Source organism: Ranitomeya imitator, chromosome 2 (genome assembly GCF_032444005.1).
Source record: "Ranitomeya imitator isolate aRanImi1 chromosome 2, aRanImi1.pri, whole genome shotgun sequence".
NCBI lineage: Eukaryota > Metazoa > Chordata > Amphibia > Anura > Dendrobatidae > Ranitomeya > Ranitomeya imitator.
The window spans coordinates 165,414,065-165,434,115 of NC_091283.1; positions in this window are offsets into that span (position 1 = coordinate 165,414,065).

A 20,051-nucleotide genomic window follows, 5' to 3' on the forward strand; every position below is an offset into this window, starting at 1 on the left:
ACCCCCTGGAAAACAAAGGTATAACGCATCAGCCTTGACATTCTTGCTTCCTGGCCTATACGTAATGTAGAAATTGAACCTGGCGAAAAACAGAGACCACCTAGCTTGCCTAGGTGTGAGACGCTTCGCAGATTCTAAATACAACAGATTCTTGTGATCTGTGATCACCATTACTGGGTGAAGTGCTCCCTCAAAAAAATGGCGCCATTCCTCAAATGCCCATTTAATTGCCAACAGCTCCGTGTTACCAATATCATAATTCCTCTCAGTAGGACATAATTTTTTCGAGAAAAATGCACATGGACGCCACTTGCTCGGAGAAATCCCCTGTGACAATACAGCTCCCACTCCCACCTCAGAGGCATCCACCTCTACCACAAATGGCTGCGTGATGTCAGGCTGTATTAGTATGGGTGCAGTGGATTTGGTTTAATTCACGGAAGTTTAAGCATGGGCGTAAACCCCGGTCCTTCTTCTTTACAAAGAAGAACCCGGCAGCAATGGGTGATGACGAGGGTCTGATATGACCCTTGGCCAGACTCTCCGTGATATAGTCCTTCATGGCCTGTCTCTCTGGGGCAGAGATGTTGTATAGCCTAGTCTTAGGGAGTTTAACATCAGGAATGAGACATATGGTGCAATCATAAGGACGGTGTGGAGGTAGCTCTTAACTCCCCTCCTCAGAGAATACATCCTCAAAATCTGAGATGAACTCTGGCAAAACCTGAGAACTCAACCCGGCCAGCTGAGTGCCCAGGCAATGTTCCTGACAAAACTCACTCCATCTAGTAATCTCCAGAGTCTGCCAGTCTAACACTGGGTTGTGTAACGTGAGCTATGGTAAACCAAGAACTACAGGTGACAACAAACCCCCCAACATATAACAATCTATTGACTCAGAGTGCAACGCCCCTATTTGCAGGCTCACCCCACCGACGATCTGAGTGAAAGGCCCCTTGCTCAAAGGTGCGGAATCAATAGCAATTATAGGTATGGGTCTAGACAACTCTTGAGTTTTAAGCCCATGTGCCTGAACAAACCCAGCATCAATAAAATTAAACCCTGCCCAGAGTCAAGAAAGGCAGAGATATTGTGCCTACTTTCACCAAGACGAATCTCGGCTGGTAGGAAAAATTGTGGTTTACCTGAGGAAACTAGTACACCCGAGTTGCTAACCTCCCCGCAACCCGGGCTCAATAGTTTTCCGGTGGTTGTCTTCTAGAAGGACACACATTCACATAATGACCTCTTCTGCCACAAAAAAAAACATGCACCTCCCTTACACTGTACTACTGCAGCCCCCTTAGAACAAGAAGCGCCACCCAGCTGCATAGGTTCTCCTAGAGACTCAGATTCTGGTGAGTCCAAATCTGAATTACCCTTGAATAGCGGCGATTCATTAAGTCTCTGGCGCAGTCGGCGGTCCACACGGATCGCAAGAGACATAGCTGCCTCCAGTATGGTTGGTGTCTCCTGTAGGGCGAAGGCATCTTTTATATTATCAGATAGGCCCTGATAAAATTGACTGCGGAGTGCAGGGTCATTCCACATTGTGTCAGTAGCCCATCTCCAAAACTCAGAGCAGTACTCCTCTACTGGCTGGTCTCCCTGTGTAAGATGGCGTATTGTGGACTCAGCGAGGGAGACGCGGTCAGGATCATCATACACTTGACTTAAGGCTCGAAAAAACTCCTCCACAGTCCGTAACTGCAAAGCATCAGCGGGAAGTAAAAATGCCCAGGCCTGAGGATCACCTTGTAGGAGCGATACTACAATTCCAACCCTCTGCTCCTCTGAACCTGAAGTGTGAGGACGCAACCGAAAATACAAATTACAGGCCTCCCTGAATGTAACAAATTTGTCGCGCCCCCCCTAGAGAACCTGTCAGGTAACGCAATTTTAGGCTCCAGTGAAGCTTATGGAGGTGTAGCAACCCCTGCAGTGGCCACTGGAGTGCGCTGTACAATCGCCGAGCGGAGGTCAGCCACCTCTAGACTGAGTTGCTGCAATTGTCCAGCTAAAGCAGCAATGGGGTCCATATTGGACCAAGAAAATTTTTAGGGTCAGTGATACTGTCACGCCGTTAACGGCAATAAAGGGGAAGAACGGCGTACTGGGACCCGCACATGTCCCTGCCACTATAATGGGGCCCTGGCTTTCCCTTATCTCAGGGGTACCTATAATGGTTAGGAGGCCTGAGCCGCCACCGTATCCCTGTCTCCTGTGCAGGCCCTATCAGTGGCCCCCTCTCCCCCCAAGGGAGGTGGATAGCACCAGTGTATAAATACGACAATTAAACAGGGTATACAGACAGGGTAACTAAAAGTCTCAAACTCACCAAATGCTCACACAACCACAGAGGAAACACAGAGAAGGGAAGAGAAGGAAAAAACTAGGAAGGAAAACAGGCTTAACATGCAACCAAAACAGCAGACACCAATCTCTTTAAATAAACCTCCAATCTCCTAATACCATGCTCCTTCTCACTCCAAGCCAGGCAGCAGAACTGATCACTGACAACAGTTGTAGACAAAGCTGAGTCTATATAGGAGCGGAGATTACCAAAACCAAATCAGCTGAGAGACATAGCTCTCAGTAACTTCAGTAACAAGGTTTAACTCCTGCCCTGCTGGCACAGGACAGCCAGGTCAGAATTCAGGAGAAGAGCTTCTGTTCATCGTGTGTGAACGAGGCCCATAGCGCTGCGGTTCTCTGGAACCTCTCTGTCGCGGTAGCCCCGTGACAGGCATAACTCGAAACTGGAATAAGCCGAACGGGGTGACAAATGCCGACTTGGGAATAGTGTCAGGACTAAGGGGAATCTGCCAGTAGCCTTTGCATAGATCGATGATGGTCAAATACTTTGCCCCCGCCAGCCGGTCTAACAACTCATCCACACGCGGCATGGGATATGCATCCGTCACTGTTTTCTCATTGAGTTTACGATAGTCTACACAAAACCCAGGGATGCCCAGGGACTATCTGACTCTTCAATGACCCCTAAACGCAACATCTCTTGTATCTCTTGTCGCATCCCCTCTCGTACAGACTCAGGGACGCAGAAGGGGTTTTGTCGCAGGGGGATCTGATCCCGGGTCTCAACCTTGTGTTGTGCCAGGCGAGTGTACCCTGGTCTCCCCGAAAACATCCTCTGTCGCTGCCTCAACAACTCCTCCGCCTGCTGTCTCTCCCGGGGGCCTAGGTCTTCACCCAAGTGTACCTGGTCCCATGTTTTAGACTGAGCCTTTTTCCCTAAGACATCCGGCAAGGGAAGTCCGGCTAAATCCTCTGCTTCAGGTGCACAGATGGCCACTACCTCTTCAGGGCGCTCCCGGTAGGGCTTGAGCATATTCACGTGGAACATGCGGATAACCCTGGGGTCGTCACAATTGGCGACATTATAGGTTGTGTCGGCTATTTTCCCCACTACCTGGTAGGGCCCCTGCCATGCAGCTTGGAACTTGTTCTGCCTAGTGGGCTCTAACACCAGGACCTTCTGTCCTATTTCCAAGGTGCGCTCTCTGGCCCTCCGATCGTACCATACACGCTGGCGCCGCTGGGTCACCTGCATGTTCTCACGTACAGCCTGAGTCAGCTCCTGTAGGCGGTCCCGGAATTCCAGCACATAGGGTACAATAGGTACCCCTTCTATGAGGCCCTCCCCTTCCCAGTGTTCTAGCACTAAGTCTAGGGGTCCCCTTACCCGTCTCCCGTATACCAGCTCGAACAGGGAGAACCTCGTGGATTCTTGGGGCATCTCCCTATAGGCAAACAGGAGGTGTGGAAAGAATTTCTCCCAGTCCCTGTAGATCCTGGTAAAAGTCCCAATGAGTTGTTTTAACGTCCCGTTAAAGCGTTCACATAAACCCATTTGTTTGCGGGTGGTACAGGGTGCTTCTAATGGACTTTACGCTGTATAGCTTCCACAGTTGGTTGGTCACCTCTGCTGTAAACTGGGTACCCTGGTCCGAGATAATCTCCCGGGGAAATCCAATCTGTGAGAAAACCTGGAGCAGGGCGGCCGCCACCGTCTCTGCCAGTACGTTAGGTAACGCAACCGCCTCTGGATACATTGTGGCATAATCTACCACTGTCAATATATACCTTTTTCCTGACGAGTGGGTTTGGCTAACGGCCCTATCAAATCGACCGCTACTCGGCTAAATGGTTCCTCCACAATGGGAAGGTGGCGTAATTTGGCCTTGCATCGATCTCGCCTCTTGCCATTGCGCTGGCAACTGCCACAGGTCTGGCAGTACTGACGAACATCACAGGTTACCCCCGGCCAAAAGAAGGTTTGTGTCAGACGATGCCTGGTGCGACTGATGCCGAAGTGCCCGGCCAAGGATATGTCATGAGAGATTCGCAGTAACTCCTGCCTATACTTCTTTGGAACTACCAGCTGTCGTTTTATAGTGGGGCTCCTCCCTCTGTGGTGCTGCTCTGTGATCCGGTAGAGGAGACCCTGCTTCCATACAAACTGTTCCCCTTCCAGTACCCCTCTCCCCTCCTGTGCCTTCCCACGATATCCCTCCAATGAAGGATCCTCAAGTAACTCCCTCTTAAATTCATCTGGGGTGGCCCAAGAAATGTGTCTGGCTATGGGAGTACGTATAGGGCTGGGATGTCTTACCTGGGCCGCCTCTGAGTGCGATTCCGCCTCCGCAGCTCGAGCTTGTCTCCGGGTGGTCACAGGATATGTCTCAGCCAGAGGGGCAACCTAGATGGTAGACAACATGGGCCCCAAGTTATTTCCCAGGGGCGCAGCCTGTGGGCTGATGCATTAGGGACATGCATCTCACATGGAACCTATTAGGTCGGCGTCACACTTGCGAGTTTTACAGACGTAAGAGCGCAGAAACTACGTCCGTAAAACTCGCAAAAAATACGGCACAATTATTCTCTATGCCCCTGCTCCTATCTGCCGTATTTTACTGATCAGTATTATACGGCTTTCTACGGCCGTACAAAATCGCAGCATGCTGCGTTTGTCACCGTACTGCGCAAGAAATACGCCAATGAAAGTCTATGGAAGCGTGAAAAATACGGATTACACACGGACAAGCAGTGTGACTTGCGAGAAATACGCAGCGCTGTTAGAGAGAAAAGCCGGTAATTCAGTGCGGTGTACAGTAAAATCACACTGACAGCTTACAGTCCAATAGGTAGAATAAATGTGTACACATAGAATAGGTATATATACATATATATATATATATATATATATATACACATATATATATATATATATATATATGTCAGTGAGACACATATATGTATATATATTAATATTTTTTCCAGCGCTATACAGCTTGAAAGCCGGTAATTCAATTACCGGCTTTTTCTTTCTCCTTCCTAAAACCCGACATGATTTGAGACATGGTTTACATACAGTAAACCATGTCTTCTCCCCATATTTTTTGCAGATTCCACACTACTAATGTCAGTAGTGTGTATCTGCAAAATTTGGCCGTTCTAGCTCTTAAAATAAAGGGATAAATGGCGGAAAAAATTGGCGTGGGCTCCCGCGCAATTTTCTCCGCCAGAGTAGTAAAGCCAGTGACTGAGGGCATATATTAATAGCCTGGAGAGGGTCCACGGTTATTGGCCCCCCCTGGCTAAAAATATCTGCCCCCAGCCACCCCAGAAAAGGCACATCTGTAAGATGCGCCTATTCTGGCACTTGGCCACTCTCTTCCCATTCCCGTGTAGCGGTGGGATATGGGGTAATGAAGGGTTAATGCCACCTTGCTATTGTAAGGTGACATTAAGCCTAATTAATAATGGAGAGGCGTCAATTATGACACCTATCCATTATTAATCCAATTGTAGTAAAGGGTTAAATAAAACACAAACACATTATTTAAAATTATTTTAATGAAATAAAAACAATGGTTGTTGGAGTATTTTATTCTACGCCCAATCCAGTCACTGAAGACCCTCGTTCTGTAAGTAAAAAACATAATAAACCAACAATATACTTACCTTCCGCAGATCTGTAACGTCCAACGATGTAAATCCTTCTGAAGGGGTTAAAACATTTTGCAGCAAGGAGTTCCGCTAATGCAGGCTGCTCCTTGCTGCAAAACCCCGGGGAATGAGGCTAAATATAGATCAATGATCTATATTTAGCTTCATTTGCGGTGAGGCGCCCTCTGCTGGATGTTCATAGATCGTGGGAACTTTCCTAGAAAGCCTGGGAGCTTTCTAGGTAAGTTCCTACGATCTATGAACAGCCAGCAGAGGGCGCCTCACCGCAAATGAAGCTAAATATAGATCAGTGACCTATTTTTAGCTTCATTCCCCGGGGTTTTGCAGCAAGGAGCAGCCTGCATTAGCGGAACTCCTTGCTGCAAAATGTTTTAACCCCTTCAGAAGGATTTACATCGTTGGACTTTACAGATCTGCAGAAGGTAAGTATATTGTTGGTTTATTATGTTTTTTCTTTCACAGAACGAGGGTCTTCAGTGATTGGATTGGGCGTTAAATAAAATATTACAACAACCTTTGGTTTTATTTCATTAAAATAATTTTTAATAATGTGTGTGTGATTTTTTTTAACCCTTTCATTCGTTTGGATTAATAATGGATAGGTGTCATAATTGACGCCTCTCCATTATTAATTAGGCTTAATGTCACCTTACAATAGCAAGGTCGCATTAACCCTTCATTACCCCATATCCCACCGCTACACGGGAATGGGAAGAGAGTGGCGAAGTGCCAGAATAGGCGCATCTTCCAGATGTGCCTTTTCTGGGGTGGCTGGGGGCAGATGTTTTTAGCCAGGGGTGGGCCAATAACCATGGACCCTCTCCAGGCTATTAATATCTGCCCTCAGTCACTGGCTTTACTACTCTGGCGGAGAAAATTGCGCGGGAGCCCATGCCAATTTTTTCCGCCATTTAACCCTTTATTTTAAGAGCTAGAACGGCCAAATTTTGCAGAAACACACTACTGACATTAGTAGTGTGGAATCTGCAAAAAAAATGGAGAGAAGACATGGTTTACTGTATGTAAACCATGTCTCAAATCATGTCGGGTTTAGGAAGGAGAAAGAAAAAGCCGGTAATTGAATTACCGGCTTTCAAGCTGTCTAGCGCTGGAATAAATATTAATATATATACATATATGTGTCTCACTGACTATATATATATATATATATATATATAGACAGTATATATGTTTTTATTTTTTTTTAAACACATGGATCTCTTGTATAGGCGTATGTCGGTTTGGCAAGCCTGCGATAAAAACACGCAGTAGGGATGCCATACGGATTACATACGGAGGATGCCATGCGCAAAAAACGGTGACACACCCTGCCTACGGAGGAGCTACGGACCACTATTTTCGGGACTTTTCAGCGTATTACGGCCGTAATATACGGACCGTATTTGCATACGCTGTGTGTGACGCCGGCCTTATACATACATATAACTGCACAACATATTCTGGGTGCTGAGTAGTTCTGTAACACTTAACATACGGGAATAAAGGGGCTGTGATTTTGGGCATTTTTAGGGCTGGCTACTCATACCATTGGCACCCCCCTTTTGGCGGGCACCCAGAGAGAGGAGGTAACGACAAGCTTGGGAACTGACAGTCCATTGAGGTATGTGGCCAGGTGACCTGATTGTCCCAACCTGGCTTCTCCGAATGTGTCTATGGGGCCAGGTGAGCATATTTGCTAGTATTATCATTACACCTACTATATATTGAGACAGGATCTTGGAGATGGCAAAACCCCCTTAACTCATTGCTGAGTGCCATAGGTTTAATGTAATTAAGGGCTGTAAATATAATAATTAAACTGAAATAGCAAATCTCACATTTCTCATTGATAGGATCTTGTGCAGTTTATGCCATGTGGCCACCACACAGTAAGCCCTTTATATAAATGAATATAAATGATTGCAAAACATTAGTAAACCCCAGAGTACAGTACATGCCTGGCAGGCCAGCAGTACGGGAGTCCTGCAGGAAAGTCTAACATGGAGGAGGAGGAGGAGGCCTCACCCAGAATCTTCCCAATGGTCTGTTTGTCTTTGATTTTTTTTTCCACAAGCTGAGCAAATACGACATCTTCCTTTCTCTTGCCCCCAAATAGCAGAGTGAATTCACTCTCGTCACTGGAAAGACTAACACCAGACGGCCGTTCCCCTGACCGCAGCCTCTGTTCATCACCGCTGCTATTTTCTATAAGGTGTTAATGGAAAGATGGGATCGAAAATAGAAAAAACCCTGAACTTACCTTTCACTCATTTCCATAGGCCGGCAGAGGGGATAAAGAAAACGTTCTCAATGTTTCACATTGTTGGAGAGGTGGAAATATTGACCCCTTCATGGGGACGCTGCTCCTGACGTGTTTACATCGAAGGTTATTTACCTTATTGCGGCGATGGATTGCATAATCCCTGCTAATAAAGTGGGTTTCATCAGAGGTGTACTCTCACAAATTACAGAAAATTACAGAACTAATTTCTTTCAGAATAAAAGGTGTGGATGTACAGAGTGGGATCTGTGGGGGACACACCACACTTATACTGTGTTGGCTCAGTTAGCAAAACGTATATTCCTGTCTTTTAACCCCTTCACCCCAAAGCCTGTTTTCACCTAAGTGACAGGGCCAATTTTTACAATTCTGACCACTGTCACTTTATGAGGTCATAACTCTGAAACGCTTCAACGGATCATGGTGATTCTGACATTGTTTTCTCGTGACATATTGTACTTCATGATAGTGGTAAAACTTCTTCGATATGACTTGTATTTATTTGTGAAAAAAACAAAAATTTGTTGGAAATTATGAAAATTTAGCAATTTTCAAACTCTTAGTTTTTATGCCCTTAAATTAGAGAGTTATATCACATAATATAGTTAATAAACAACATTTCCCACATGTCTGCTTTACATCAGCACAATTTTGGAAACATAATTTTTTTTTGTTAGGACGTTATAAGGGTTAAAAGTTGACCAGCGATTTCTCATTTTTGCAACAAAATTTGCAAAACCATTTTTTTACAGACCACCTCACACTTGAAGTGACTTTGAGGGGTCTATATGACAGAAAATGCCCAAAAGTGACACCATTCTAAAAACTGCACCCCTCAAGGTACTCAAAACCACATTCAAAAAGTTTATTAACCCTTCAGGTGCTTCACAGGAATTTTTTGAATGTTTAAAAAAATTGAACATTTAACTTTTTTTTCACAAAATTTTTACTTCAGGTCCAATTTGTTTCATTTTACCAAGGGTAACAGGAGAAATTGGACCACAAAAGTCGTTGTACAATTTGTCCTGAGTACGCCGATACCCCATATGTGGGGGTAAACCACTGTTTGGGCACATGGCAGAGCTCGGAAGGGAAGGAGCGCCATTTGACGTTTCAATGCAAGATTTGCTGGAATTGAGATCGGAGCCCATGTCACGATTGGAGAGCCCCTGATGTGCCTAAACAGTGGAAACCCCCACAAGTGACACTATTTTGGAAAGTAGACCCCCTAAGGAACTAATCTAGATGTGTGGTGAGCACTTTGAACCTCCAAGTGCTTCACAGAAGTTTATAATGTAGAGCCGTAAAAAAAAATTTATATTAATTTTCACAAAAAATGATCTTTTTGCCCCAAATTTTTTATTTTCCCAAGGGTAACAGGATAAATTGGACCCCAAAAGTTGTTGTGCAATTTGTCCTGAGTACGCCGATACTTCATATATGGGGATAAACCACTGTTTGAGCGCATGGCAGAGCTCGGAAGGGAAGGAGTGCCATTTGACTTTTCAATGCAAAATTGGCAGGAATTGAGATCGGACGCCATGTCGCATTTGGAGAGCCCCTGACGTGCCTTAACAGTGGAAACCCCCCACAAGTGACCCCATTTTGGAAAGAAGACCCCCTAAGGAACTTATCTAGATGTGTGGTGAGCACTTTTAACCCCCAATTGTTTCACTAAAGTTTAGAATGTAGCATTGTGAAAATTAAAAAATAATTTTTTCTTTCCACAAAATGATGTTTTAGCCCGCAATTTTTTTCCCCCAAGGGTAACAGGAGAAATTGGACCACAAATGTTATTGTCCAATTTGTCCTGAGTACGCTGATACCCCACATCTGGAGGGGAACCACCGTTTGAGTGCATGGCAGAGCTCGGAAGGGAAGGAGCACCGTTTGAAATGCAGACTTAGATGGAATGGACTGCAGGTGTCATGTTGCATTTGCAGAGCCCCTGATGTACCTAAACAGTAGAAACCCCCCACAAGTGACCCCATATTGGAAACTAGACCCCCCAAGGAACTTATCTAGATGTGTTGTGAGAGCTTTGAGCCAACAAGTGTTTCACTACAGTTTATAACGCAGAGCCGTGAAAATAAAAAATATTTTTTTTTCCACGAAAATGATATTTTATCCCCTATGTTTTATTTTCCCAAGGGTAACAGGACAAATTGGACCCCAAAAGTTGTTGTCCAACTTGTCCTGAGAACGCTGATACCCCATATGTTGGGGGGAACCACTGTTTGGGTGCACGGCAGAGCTCGGAAGGGAAGGAGCGCCATTTGAAATGCAGAATTAGATGGATTGGTCTGCAGGCGTCATGTTGCATTTGCAGAGCCCCTGATGTACCTAAACAGTAGAAACCCCCCACAAGTGACCCCATATTGGAAACTAGACCCCCCAAGGAACATATCTAGATGTGTTGTGAGAGCTTTGAACCAACAAGTGTTTCACTACAGTTTATAACGCAGAGCCGTGAAAATAAAAAATATTTTTTTTCCACGAAAATGATATTTTAGCCCCCACGTTTTTATTTTCCCAAGGGTAACAGGACAAATTAGACCCCAAAAGTTGTTGTCCAACTTGTCCTGAGAACGCTGATACCCCATATGTTGGGGGGAACCACTGTTTGGGCACACAGGAGAACTCGGAAGGGAAGTAGCACTGTTTTACTTTTTCAAAGCAGAATTGGCTGGAATTGAGATCGGACGCCATGTCACGTTTGGAGAGCCCCTGATGTGCCTAAACAGTGGAAACCCCCAATTATAACTGAAACCCTAATCCAAACACACCCCTAACCCTAACCCCAACCCTAACCCTAGCCCTAACCCTAGCCCTAACCCCAGCCCTAACCCTAGCCCTAACCCTAACCCTAACCCTAGCCCTAACCCTAGCCCTAATGGGAAAATGGAAATAAATACATTTTTTTACATTTTATTATTTTTCCCTAACTAAGGGGGTGATGAAGGGGGGTTTGATTTACTTTTATAGCGTTTTTTGGCGGATTTTTATGATTGGCAGCTGTCACACACTAAAAGACGCTTTTTATTGCAAAAAAAAGTTTTTGCATCACCACATTTTGAGAGCTATAATTTATCCATATTTTGGCCCACAGAGTCATGTGAGATCTTGTTTTTTGCGGGACGAGTTGACGTTTTTATTGGTAACATTTTTGGGCAGATGACATTTTTTGATCGCTTTTTATTCCGATTTTTGGGAGGCGGAATGAACAAAAACCAGCAATTCCTGAATTTCTTTTAGGGGGGGCGTTTATACCGTTCCACGTGTGGTAAAATGATAAAGCAGTTTTATTCTTCAGGTCAGTACGATTACAGCGATACCTCATTTATGTAATTTTTTTTATGTTTTGGCGCTTTTACACAATAAAAACTATTTTATATAAAAAAATAATTGTTTTTGCATCGCATTATTCTGAGAGCTATAACTTTTTTATTTTTCTGCTGATGATGCTGTATGGCGGCTTTTTTTTTGCGGGACAAGATTACGTTTTCAGCGGTACCATGGTTATTTATATCTGTTGTTTTGATCGCGTGTTATTCCACTTTTTGTTCGCCTGTATGATAATAAAGCAATGTTTTTTGCCTTGTTTTTTTTTTTTTTTTTTGCGGTGTTCACTGAAGGGGTTAACTAGTGGGATAGTTTTATAGAGCGGGTCGTTACGGACGCGGCGATACCAAATATGTGTACATTTATTGTTTTTTTTTAATTTACATACATAAATGGATTTATTGGGAAATGTTTTTTTTTTTTATTTGGGGATTTTTTTTTTTTTTTTACACATTCTATTTTTTTTTTTTTTACTTTCTAACATTGTCCCAGGGTGGGACATCTCTGTATTAGATCAGATCGTTGATCTGACACTGTGCATAGCACACTGTCAGATCAACGATCTGACATGCAGTTTAGCTGGCTCTCCAGCGCCTGCTCTCAGCAGGCGCCGGCTAGCCAGGTCACTTCATGACCCGGAAGGAGTCCCGCGGCCATCTTGGATCCGGGGACTCCTTCCGGGTCTCCGGAGCAACGCGATCTCATTGCGTTGCTCTGGTGGGAGAGCGCAGGGAGCCCCCGTCCCTGCGCGATCCCCCTCTATGCCGCTGTCACTACTGACAGCGGCATCAGAGGGGTTAAATGCCCGCGATCGGCGATAGCGCCGATCGTGGGCATTGCTGCGGGGTGTCAGCTCTCATATACAGCTGACACCCGCACCCGATCACCGCGGCGCTCAGCGCGAGACCGCGGTGATCGGTGCGCCGTACTAGTACTGCTGCTGGCACAAATGCAGTGCCGGCAGCGCAGTACTAGTACGGCGCATGGCGCGAAGGGGTTAAAGTCTGCATAACCTACCCCTGGGTGTTATACTCCACAGCTGAGCTGGGTTCACACTGCGTTGTGTGAACCCGTTTAACGGACTACGTTACACCGCGGCATAACGCGGTGTAACGTAGTCCGTTAACGCCGCCATTACTGTCAATGGCAGACGCATCGCTAGCGCACGCCTACAATGGGCGTGCGCTAGAGATGTGCTGTCATTGAGTGACGGACCCGAGACGCGGGCTGCAGCGTTTCCGGGTCCGTCACTGCTAGCGCACTGCTAGCGCAGATGGAGCTAGCAGATTATCCATCTGCGCTAGCGCAGTGCCAAAGTCGGCACTTGCGTTAGTGCAGTCCGTTTAATGGATTTGCTGAACGGACTGCACAACGCAAGTGTGAACCTAGCCTAACTTATCCTGTACTGATCCTGAGTTACATCCTGTATTATACTCCAGAGCTGCACTCACTATTCTGCTGATGCAGTCACTGTGTACATACATTACATTAGTGATCCTGTACTGATCCCGAGTTACATCAGGTATCATACTCCAGAGCTGCACTCACTATTCCACTGGTGCAGTCATTGTGTAAATACATTACATTACTGATCCTGTACTGATCCTAAGTTACATCCAGATAGGGCTGGAGCAGGCGCAGCTAGTGTAGGCCCGACCATTACAGGGGCTTGTAAATAAAGGTACCTTCACACATAACGATTTCGTTAACGATATCGTTGCAACGACGCGCTTTTTGTGACGTAGCAACGATCCCGCTAACGATCTCGTTATGTGTGACAGCGACCAACGATCAGGCCCCTGCTGGGAGATTGTTGGTCGTTGGGGAATGATTAGGACCTTTTTTTGGTCCCTGATCACCCACTGTCATCGCTGGATCGGCGTGTGTGACGCCGATCCAGCGATGTGTTCACTTGTAACCAGGGTAAATATCGGGTTACTAAGCGCAGGGCCGCGCTTAGTAACCCGATATTTACCCTGGTTACCATTGTAAAAGTTAAAAAAAAAAACACTACATACTCACATTCCGATGTCTGTCATGTCCCCCGCCGTCAGCTTCCCTGCACTGACTGTCAGCGCCAGCCGTAAAGCAGAGCACAGCGGTGACGTCACCGCTGTGCTCTGTTTTACGGCCGGCACTGACACAGTCAGTGCGGGAAGCTGACGGCGGGGGACGTGACAGACATCGGAATGTGAGTATGTAGTGTTTTTTTTTTTTTACTTTTACAATGGTAACCAGGATAAATATCGGGTTACTAAGCGCGGCCCTGCACTTAGTAACCCAATGTTTACCCTGGTTACCCGGGGACTTCGGCATTGTTGAAGACAGTTTCAACGATGCCGAAGTCGTTCCCCTGATCGTTGGTCGCTGGAGAGAGCTGTCTGTGTGACAGCTCCCCAGCGACCACACAACGACTTACCAACGATCACGGCCAGGTCGTATCGCTGGTCGTGATCGTTGGTAAGTCGTTTAGTGTAACAGTACCTTAAGAGGCTAGGTAAGGGTTTGTACACCAGAGGGTAGAATGGTTGAATCAGAGGCCAGGTCACATGGAGTGTGTGGGGGGATTCTGAATCAGGAATTGGCTAATTAGGATGTGAGGGAAGGATGTATTTGAGTACCCTTATAAGAAGAGCATCCAATTCCTCTAACTATTGGGGTCCCTCAGGGTTCAGTCCTTGGCCCTCTTCATTCTCTCTCTACACGGCCCCAATTGGACAGACCATCAGCAGATTTGGCTTTCAGTACCATCTTTATGTTGATGACACACAACTATACACGTCATCCTGTGACCAAGGTTATTAGAGGATTGGGGGATCTGCAATACCAAGATAGGTTATTACACTTGGGGCTATTTAGTTTGGAAAAACGAAGACTAAGGGGTGATCTTATTTTAATGTATAAATATATGAGGGGACAGTACAAAGACCTTTCTGATGATCTTTTTAATCATAGACCTGAGACAGGGACAAGGGGGCATCCTCTACGTCTGGAGGAAAGAAGGTTTAAGCATAATAACAGACGCGGGTTCTTTACTGTAAGAGCAGTGAGACTATGGAACTCTCTGCCGTATGATGTTGTAATGAGTGAGTCATTACTTAAATTTAAGAGGGGACTGGATACCTTTCTGGAAAGTATAATGTTACAGGGTATATATACTAGATTCCTTGATAGGGCGTTGATCCAGGGAACTAGTCTGATTGCCGTATGTGGAGTTGGGAAGGAATTTGTTTTCCCCAAAGTGGAGCTTACGTACTATTTGCCACATGGTTTTTTTTGCCTTCCTCTAGATCAACATGTTAGGGCATGTTAGGTTAGGCTATGGGTTGAACTAGATGGACTTAAAGTCTTCCTTCAACCTTAATAACTATGTTACTATGTTATCTTCCTCCCGCTGTACCACAGAACACCAGTGACTGTCTGTCCGCAGTCTCCAACATCATGTCCGCTCTCTATCTGAAACTCAATCTTTCCAAAACTGAACTTCTTCTGCTCCCGCCATCTTCTGACGTCCCTGAAGCTGTGTGGCACCACAATAGCACCCTGGCAGCAGGTTACGCTTTCTGGGTGTTATGTTTGACACCAGTCTTTCCTTCACCTCCCATATACAATCTCTTGCCTGCTCTTGCCGTTTACACCTAGAGAACATCTCTAGAATCCACCCCTTTCTCACCATGGAAGCAACAGAGACCCTCACTGTTGACCTGATCCACTCCCACCTGGAATACTGTAATGCTCTAACAATTGGCCTCCACCTCACTCGACTTTCCCCTCTCCAGTCCATTCTTAATGCAGCAGCCAAGGTCGTCTATCTGGCTAATCGGTACTCAGACGCCTCTGCTCTGTGCCAGTCATTGGACTGGCTGCCCATACATTATAGGATCTATTTTAAACTGCTCATTCTCACCCACAAAGCTCTCCACAGTGCGGCACCCCCCTACATCTCCTCCCTCATTTTTGTTTATCGACCTAACCGCTTGTTACGTTCTGCAAGTGACTTTCAACTAACATCCGGACTAATCCGTATCTCACACTCCTGGCTCTAAGACTGCTCACAAGTTGCACCAATTCTCTGGAATGCTCTACCCCAAGAAATCTGGACAAACCACAACTTATATAATTTTAGGCACTCCCTAAAAAACACATCTGTTTAGAGCGACCTATCATGTTCCATCAAACTCCACTGAACCCAAAAGCACCCCACATACTGGATGGTGACAACATCATGCAGCCTTTATCTATCCCCATTCCCTCAAAATGGCTAGACCATCATTGTAAATAAGCACTTGTATTTTGAGTCCCCCCCTCATTGCAGATTGTAAGCTCTTACGGGCAGGGTCATCATTATCTTTGCTTTAAATCTTGTACTATCTTTAACGTTGTTACTTATGACTTGTATATGAACTGAATTGTAAAACGCTGCAAAATATGTTGGCGCTATTGTTGTGAATTCTGTGGCTGAATTCACTCCTGTGGTCACAAGTGGTACTGCAGCTTCTGAGCTTCCTCCCTCAGGTGTTCTGGTGAGCTCGTTGGCTGCTTTGTTATTTAACTCCGCCTGATTCTGTCTTCCTTGCTCCTTGTCAATGTTCCAGTGTTGGATCTGAGCTTCTGGATCTTTCCTGTGGCCTGCTGCTCTGCTTAGATAAGTGCTTCTTTGCTTTTGTTGCTACTTTTTCTGTCCAGCTTGTCAATTCGTTTTGCTGGAAGCTCTGAGACGCAAAGGGTGTACCGCCGTGCCGTTAGTTCGGCACGGTGGGTCTTTTTGCCCCCTTTGCGTGGTTTTTGCTTTAGGGTTTTTTGTAGATTGCAAAGTTCTCTTTGCTATCCTCGCTCTATCTAGAATATCGGGCCTCACTTTGCTGAATCTATTTCATCCCTACGTTTGTCTTTTCATCTTGCTAACAGTCATTATATGTGGGGGGCTGCCTTTTCCTTTGGGGTATTTCTCTGAGGCAAGTCAGGCTTGTTTTTCTATCTTCAGGCTAGTCAGCTCCTCAGGCTGTGCCGAGTTGCATAGGTAGTGTCAGGCGCAATCCACAGCTGCCTTTAGTTGTGTTTAGGATAGGTTCAGGTATTGCGGTCTACAGAGATTCCACGTCTCAGAGCTCGTTCTATTGTTTTCGGGTTATTGTCAGATCACTGTATGTGCTCTGATTGCTGGCACACTGTGTTACTGGATTGCCTACATAACACGCTATATAAATAAAGATTATTATTATTATCCAAGGGGTGTGGCTGCCATTCAAGATACAGGACCAGGAAACATCCAGGACGTGCTCCAGGACCGACGCCATGGATCCAAATGTGATGGCCTCCTTGAGAGAAGTGGTGGAGAGACATGGCCATGAGTGGCTGCAGGAACAGCTGAACTCTGATGGGCGAGCTCAGCAATCCATCGTGCCCTTCTGCTTGGCGCCACCACCTGCCAAAATGCCTAAGCCTTGAGGTCGCATAGGATCCAGAAGGATGAGGAGCCCGCCACCATCTCCAGCAGAGGCCACTCAGGACCAGGCAAGTGCTTCTGGATCGGGAAGTCGGGCAGGGAACCCAGGTAGGGGAGAGAAAGCATGAGAGGGGCAGGACTTCTGGCCGCCGGGTAATGACATCTCCCAGCACCATGAAGCGCCGGGTAATGACGTGGCCCAGCACCATGAAGTGATGTGGAACCAGCCGCAGCCACAGGCTGAGGGCTCTGGGATCAGCTTTAGAAGAGTTGCCGGGGTGCAGGGGGCAGCGATCAGCTCCGCCCCTCAGGTCACTAGCATCACCCCTACTGAAGTCTTTACCAGGGGCAACAGCTACTGCTCCTCGGATTACTCCTTGGGTAGTAGGGAGGCCCTGAAGGAATGCAACACCGATGGGAGGGGCTATAAGTTCTCAGCTCCCCTGCACTATTCCACAGAGGATTAACCCTTTAAAATTCTTGGAGGCCAATGTCAACCAGAAAGACAGCGATGGTGGCAGTAATGGCATACAACGGCTACATTCCTGTGTGATGGCTGTTCTGGCTTCTGCACAAAGTCAGCCTGGTGAGAACCCTCATATATGTTTGTCATCATCTCTCTCGTCCTCTAATTTGTCTAATATATGTAGTATAGAGGAGCTTTTGCCTGGCTTATTTGCCTCACGTGGTTCAGTTAGCATTCAGGGTTTTGGCAAGTTTGTGGAACTCTTTTTGGGTGGTTTTAGAGATGTAATGCCCCAATTCTCCCAACAGCCGGTAGTGAGCCCAGATAGTGCATAGGTAAGGGGGGGGGGGGGCACCCACCTCCCAGGCATTAGTTCCTAGTGAGCTAGCTTTGGGTACATCAGTTCCCAATACCATCGGGATTGGCCATCTCTGGGACGGCTTCAACCATGGGGTCCATGGTATTAGGTTGGACGATGCAGCCGGAGGAGAGGTATATGTTTGTTTTTTTATGCCACTCTGGGGGCCCATCTAATTCAGGAGACCAGGGAAAAAATTTTGACGGACAAGTATGTAGGTGTTTATTCCTTAGTCCCCTTGATGAAATTTAACCTAGACAAAGTAAAGCCAGAGGTGAGTGAGAAAGAGGAGGAGAAAAAAGACGATATAAGTTAATACTCCATACCTTTTTAAATTGGCTGGAGGCATTTGCCATTTTAGCAGGTGTTATAGGGGAAAAGCCCCCTCCCCCCCCCAGAATTGCATTGTTCCGCTATATGGATTCTATTGGTGAAGCCTATAGGGTGGCAATGTTTGGCTTCGTTACAACCAGCAATTTAGGCAGAGAAAAGCTATGAGACCAAGTTTATGGGGGACTATAAGGATATCGCATTATGGATGCGCCTCATAGTCATGGCCCGTGCTGCTCCTCAGCCTTTTCGTTTAGGGGCTGGGGGTTTGACTGAAGGGTCGACACCTTCGGCCAACCAGAAGCCAGGATGTTAGTGGCAGTTTAACGACAGCCAATGCCGACATGGTACAGGCTGCAGTAATAGTAATAACGGTCCTAGGAGCACTGGAAATGAGACCAAAACAAGGATTTTATTGTTGAACCACAAGGCGTTTCAACGGTTAAACCGTCTTCATCAGGTGGAAGTTTATTAATGAAGAGCAGGAAAGGGTATTTAATCAAATATTGGAAGGTGACCCTATAGTCTCAGGTCACATTCCTACCCACCCCAGAATAATTTATAGGCGGAATCACACACTCCGCAACCTAGTCGCACCCAGCAATACAGTTATTAGCCCCAGTACCATGTCTGTGACCCAGCTAACAAAAAATCCCGGCTGTTTTGCTTGCAGATCTGCAAAATGTCTGTGTTGTAACTCCATCAGAAATGATGTTAAAGAATTCACATCCAATACTACTAATATTAATTACAGAATCAACTACCATGTTAACTGTCAATCCTCATTTGTAATATATCTAATAAAATGCGGATGTGGGCTCCAATACATTGGATGGATTGTACAGATCATGCACGCAAGACTGAACAAGCATCGCCAAAATATTAGGAATGGTTTTATGTTGCACAGCCTATCAAAGCATTTTTTAACCAAGCACCAAAAAAATTTAGAATCTCTTAAACTAACGATTATAGATTTTATACCAGAAAATGTATCTGATCGATATGGGAGCTTGATGAATAGGGAAAGTTTTTGGATTTTTAAGTTGGGGACTCTGGCGCCTGAAGGGTTAAATCTTACCATTGAGGGTTAACAAGTCAACTCTGTTTTTAAGTCATTTTTTATAGTGTTATTTTATCATATGTTGTCTTACTTCTGCTTTTTATCATGTTATATATATTTTAAATCAGGTCTAGGGGTTTTATTTAATCTTATATATATATATATATATATTTATATATATATATATATATATATATATATATATACATCAGTGAGAATCGAGGTGATACTGTCTGAATTGTTGGAAAATGGTTTTAAGTTTGGCTTTAGGATACCGTTTGTGACAGATGTGCCACTGTTTCGCCCACAGAACCTTACAGTAAGTCTGCACGCCTCCACTCGTCAGTGGTTATGGACAAACTGAACAAGGAGGTGGCCCTGGAACACATGGCGGGTCCTTTAAAGGAGTTGCCATAACCTCACCTGCGGGTTTCTCCATTGGGGTAGTTCAGAAAAATTTTTTTTTGCTTGATACATCATTTATCATACCTGGTGGGTTTATCAGTAAATGATGGTATCAGCGACCATGTATGTTCTGTGCAGGACCGGACTGGCCATCTGGCAATTCTGGCAAATGCCAGGAGGGCCTGTCTGGTCATGGGCTGCCTTGTCTGCTACGTTGTCAACAGAATTGGTGTTTTCAAGATACCCATACTGTTAAGAGTTGTGATGGAGCACAAAGTCACTGACTCCGTCACTTACCCCAGCAGGCCACGGGTATCGTTAGCAATATTGGTCTTGTAGAAAATGTTCCTTTCCTCCATCCAGAGTAATATT